Here is a 5,825-nt window from a genome sequence, read left to right on the forward strand (position 1 = left end):
TCTTCGTCCTCACTAGCAGCAACCTTTCTTGAATACATTTTTCAGCTTGTGACTCATCACCTTTCCCTTTCAAGAGCGAGGAATCATCTTTGGTCTCAATGAATTCTACTTTTCTGAGGCCAAATATCTTCAAGATTTAGGGTCAGCCCCTCTCCAAACACCTGCAAATGCATTTAAAAATGGGTCAGTTCCAGGGTAGAGTTTTTCTTTTATGATACCAAATGTATTCATAATACATTATGCAGGTGTTTTGATGAGAATCCAGAAACATCTTGAGACACCATATTTCTCAGAAATGTGAGAATTTAAGACCATTGCTGTTCCAACAAGTCTTGTGTATAGAGCTTTTTATTGCATTCATTTGCATTATTTTGTTTACTTCTCAGAACTCTGTCAATTAGTCGCAACTCCATCTCACAGATGAGAATGGAACACAGAGAAAACTCACCTAAAGTCACACACTAGGAAGACGGTGGAGCCAGGGCTAGGCCCGGTGTTCTCTACACTAGATCATTCTGCCTTTCAGAATTAAGGGCCAATCAGAAAATAAGATCATTCCACAACCAGGCACCTGGCAGGTTAGAGCTGAAAGAGACCCCTTTCTGTATTTAGTTCAAGCCCTACCTTCCTAGATATTCAGTAAATGTATCTAATTAGAAAAAAATGTGAATCGTTTGACTGTATACCTATAAATATTATCCCTGGAAAGAAAAGGAACATTTGGTAAATGTACAAAAGATATGGGAAAAATTTGCATGTTATCCTTGTGGAGGGACCATGTTAATCTTGTCTGTATTGTTCCGGTTTTAGTATACATGCTGCTGAGCACTCTCCAGAATATTTTAAAATGAATATACCACGATAGAAAACACCAAAATGTATCACATATAGTAAAGGTCAGTATTGTTTTGTGAGACTTTTGTGTTGGTTGCATATATTTGTAGATACTGCGGGTCATGATATAGAATTTATTTCATGCTGTGGATTGTGCTAACAAATGGCGGAAGGCCACCGGTGTGGTAGAAAGAGAATTGGAAAATGGGCTCAGTTACTGGACTCGAGGCATTGCTCTGCCAGTAACCACCTGCGTGAGCTTGGCCAAGGAACTTAACCCATCAGGGCTCCATTTCTTCATTTTTAAAATGAGAGGGTCGAACTAGATGTTTTTGAGATCCCTTTCCCTAAGATTCTATCATTCTGGTGATTCTCTCATGGCATCGATGAGGCACAAAAGCCTTTGCAGCGAGGAAGGTGGGTGGAGAGAGGTGTCAGGAGCAGCAAGGCAAGCACGAGCCGGGTGCAGACACACAACTTTCCCACAACAGCTGCTGCCCCGGTGCTCATTCTTGCTGCTTGTCATCATGCTGGTAGCACCCCAAGATGTTGCCGCCACGAGGGTGTGAATGATGACCGTGCTTAAATCCAAGTTGGAGCCTGTGGACAGCAGTGGAGGTGAGGACTGCCAAGCACACACACCTGGTACCACTCTTGGCACTGCGAGGTGCTCAGAAGCGGTTCTCGATGACAAGCATGATGAATATTCCAGGGAGGAAGCAAGGGAAAGGCAACCTAAATAGAAAAAGTTGAAACTCAGGAGCCATATTTCCTCTACAGTCTATGCAGCCCTAGAGTAATAAAGGTTTTCCTTAGAAAAAAAGAGGGGAGCAATTTCAGAAAATATGCAATGTGAAATGTTTAGTATCATTCCTTTTCTGGTGTATACTAGCACTTAGTTTTCTGTAAAGAACAGGGACCAGTTATCACTTCCCACTCATTTGATGATAAGATGTAAAGTTAATTTCATGGTGGAGAAACACCCAAGAGATTGCTTGCTTTCCATTAATATAGAAGACATTTTTGACACAAGCACATAGGGTGTGTACATGTACGCATACACACATGTACACACAGGAGAGCTGATACATACATTAAATGTCTAAATTATTAATTGATCTTAAGACAGCATACAACATGACAAGCAACAAGATTATCTGTGTGATATGCACCCACATGTAGAAACTGAGAGTGTGGTTTTTTTTTTCTCACATAGAAACGTAATGCCAGAAAACATTCTGCCTTTGAAGAACAAGAGTACAAAGGTGTTCCAACAATTGAAGGTTACAGTTTTGCCCAATTGCTTATTATTCATTGCACTTGGAAATAGGACATGGAGGGGACAATAACCTTTCCCAGCCTGGATCTCTTTAGCATGCTTTGATTTAGTGTTACCCCCTAGGTAAGATTTAACAAGATGTCTCTGTTGGCCTGCAAAAACAAAACAAAACAAAACAAAAAAAACCTGGTTGACAAGAGCCTTGTGTGTCAGGAAGCAGATCAGAAGTGGACTTGGTTGTTGTTAAACACTGTGTACTTTTAAAGAAGTAGATTAATAATTTAAGGCATTTTAGTACTTGTGGAGAGCCCTGAACTGACAGCTCTAGGGCCCATTGCCTGTCTGCAGCTCAGGTGCATCATGGGTCTAAACATGGAAACAACCCCATAGATGAGACTCTTCCAGTCACTCCAGCTAGACTGAGGAGAAGACACAGCCTGGTGGTTGAGTCTCACCATGACTGTGGCCGTGCGGCAGGCACTTCTGAACAGAGTCGGGAGGAGATGCACTTGCTAGACTCTCCTTTTTGTGTAGGTGACTGGAGAAGTTTAAGAGATGAATACTTTTTGTCATAACCTATTGTGACAGACACTAAACGCATGAGACTACTGTGGAATGTTGATGTAGCGTCTTTGGTTGGTCTGTTTACTTCCAAAAGACAAACACAAAATAAAACAAAATCCAAATCCAAAACAAAAAATAGCTCCAAACAAAGTCCCAGCCACAGGAAAAAAATACCCAGCCTATACTAACCGAGTGGCCGTTATTTTTGGCTGTGGGCTGGGCTGGTGAGACGCTCTTTGGCCGGCTGTCACTGTGCACAGCCGTCTGACTGGAATTTTCGTGAGCTGGGAAAGGAATGGTTATATTTGGCCTCTGGAAGGGAAGTTGCTGAGATAGAAAGGCAGCTTTGGGTCATAGGGTTTGAGCCCATGCCAAGGGGAGGGGAAGCGGGTCACCCGTGTCCAGCTGAGGAAGTTGGTGGGACAACCAAGCTGAACCCTCTGGTAAGGTTGTGGTGGGAAGCCGACAGGGGAGTGTACCACACATCCGGGCTGGACTGCTGGAGAAGCTTGTTCCGGTCCAGTGAGCCCTGCTGCCCCTGGCTGAGCCGGCCAGGACGGCCAGTGCCTGCAGAACAGGATTCACTGACATCTGTTTTCCTTCGCTTTGCCGCCAGTGCTCAGCGTAGGTTATCTCCTGGTATTGATTCATGGAAGTTTCCGTGTCGTTTACTAGTTATCATTTACACACCCTCTGTTCACTACTAGATCGTGGGTGCTTCTGTTTTACCTTCAGGATCCTCAGAGCTTCCACACACCAGGGCATTTAAGAACCAAAACAGCATGAGGTTGCCCCCTTCCCCCCCCCCCGTGCACTCTGGGTTATGTATATATAAAGTAAATGATTAAATCTTCAGTTGTGTTATAAAAAGAATGACACTTGAGTCATGATAGAAAAACAAGATTGTTGTTTATGAATACACCACTGAAATATGCATTTTGTAAGGCTCATTGATTTATTTCCAATTCGAGAAACCACATAGACATACAAAATGGTTCATTAGGTATTCATTATACCTCCTTAGCTGCTTTTATTAGAAGTGCCCCTGGTGCCAATGGCAAGGTTGATGGTTTCAGGGGCTGAGTCAATGCTTGAAGCTCATCAATTTCTCATAGGCAGCTTTGGTTTAAGGTATTTCGATGATTTTATAGAAATGTTTTATCCCATTAAAAGCTATAACTTAAACTGTGGTGCGGGGTAGGCACACATTCGATGATAAATGGCTCTGTGTAAGAGATTTCCAATTTGTCAAATCTGCATTAAAGAACTATATTTGAAATTGGTTAGAAGGTTGGGTGAATTCTCCAGATGAAAATGACATTTGTTTTATGGATCCCTCTGAAACAATTCCCCCAGAGTTTTCATTTGAATAAATCGTGTCCAAGTTCAGCACTCCAGAAACAGCTAGCCTGGTAGAGGTGTGTCGGATGCTCTTCTGGTTCCTCCTTTTAGGAAAGAGGGCTCAGTTTTCTGATTTGTAAAGGAGGCAAGACTAGATAACCTGGAGGTATGAATCTTTATACCCTGTTATTGATTTCTTCATTCATTCATTCTTTCATTCCACATGTATTTATTGAGTAGGTGTGGGCATGTCCTCTCACTAAAGAAATGGCAACAAAACCTAGACCTCATGCTCATGGAGATGATATCCTAGGAGAAAGACAATAAACAAAGAAAATCATTTCATAGATTGGTAAGTGCCCTGAAAGCAGCAGAGTATTGTGATGGTAGGTTGTTGGCAGGTGGCCCCGCACCTCTCTGAGAAAGGGTCACTTCAGCTGAGAAGCCACTGGAGTGAACATCTGAAGGAGCAGCATTCCAGGAAGAGGGGCCCGCTAAGGCCATTGTGTGGCAATGCAATAGTGTGCTCAGGGAAGAGAAAGGCCTAAGTTTTTTCTTCATGGGTCTTCTTCCCCCACCTCTAGAGCTGTGAATATTCTGCTGCATGGAAATAATGAGACCAGGGGTGTTGTGGGACATGTGTAGAGTGGAGGGAAGTGAGAGGGAGCCCCAAGATAGGGGTGGATAGCCATGTTAAGGTAGACTAGGGTATGCTGCAGTCATGAATAACTCCACGTCTCACTGCCTTAACCAAACAGGATTTCCCTGCCTATGTCATGGCCTGATTTGCGTCTGATGGTGCCTCTCTCTGCAGGGAAGCAGATTCTTGGTATCATGTGTCTCCACCATCTTGAAGTCCTTTCTTTGCAGCCTCATGACTTGGGAGGGGAGAATAAGTAGAAGTCTGGATTAAATGTTTTAGGGGCCAGGGATACACTGGCCACTTGACTGGAATCCAGGTTCATGACTCTAAGTATAAGGGAGGCTGGAAGACATGATCTTGCTGTGAGCTGAAGGAGGAGTAGCTGAATTGATAAACAGTCTTGCCCACAAGAAAGGAAGGAGGAAAAGAGGGAATGCATTCCCTATATCCCTAAAGTCCTGCACAGCACATGTTCCTTCATGGCCAGGAGTGCTGGCAAAGGGCTGAATTTGTCCTCACTATGTCCTTACAATGATGGTTTCTCTCCATCCCACCAGACAATACACAGAGAAGGGGAGAAATATCCTAATCAGCTCTGGTAGGGAACTCACCTAGATGAACCCCCAACTTTAGGCTCAAACTCAGTCATTTCACTGCCTGTTAAGAGTCTGGAGGAGAAGTCGCTTTTGATGTTAGAGACTCCTAACTCCTATTGCCTGGCCTTTCTGGCTTCCTTCTGTCTGATTTCACCCCATGTTAATCCAACCCTGCTGTTCATACCTCAGACCATCCACTCTAGCCAGGCCTGACTTCTTGAGGCTTCCCACTCAGCAGAAAACAGATTTTGTCTCCTGTGTTCTCCCTCTCATTCTCTTGCAATGCCTGAATGCTCCTCTCTATCAAATCCTACCATCCTTCTTAAGGTTTATTTATTTTTGAGAGAGAGAGGCAAAGAGAGAGAGAGAGACAGAAAGACAGTGAATCCCAAACAGGTTCCATGCTGTCAGTGCAGAGCCTGACGTGGGGCTCAAACTTAAGAACTGTGAGATCATGACCTGAGTCGAAATCAAGAGTCAGATGCCCAACTGACTGAGCCACCGAGGTGTGCCAAATCCTACAGTCCTTCTTATCTTTGTGGAACCTTCCTTGCCTTCTCAGACTTCA

General features: G+C 43.8%; 1 pseudogene; it reads right to left on the reverse strand.

Moving 5' to 3' along the window:
• Positions 1-734: 734 nt before the first annotated feature.
• LOC123581914 lies at positions 735-829 on the reverse strand (annotated as a pseudogene).
• Positions 830-5,825: the final 4,996 nt, after the last annotated feature.

This window comes from Leopardus geoffroyi, chromosome A1, assembly GCF_018350155.1.
Source record: "Leopardus geoffroyi isolate Oge1 chromosome A1, O.geoffroyi_Oge1_pat1.0, whole genome shotgun sequence".
NCBI classification, from domain to species: Eukaryota; Metazoa; Chordata; class Mammalia; order Carnivora; family Felidae; genus Leopardus; species Leopardus geoffroyi.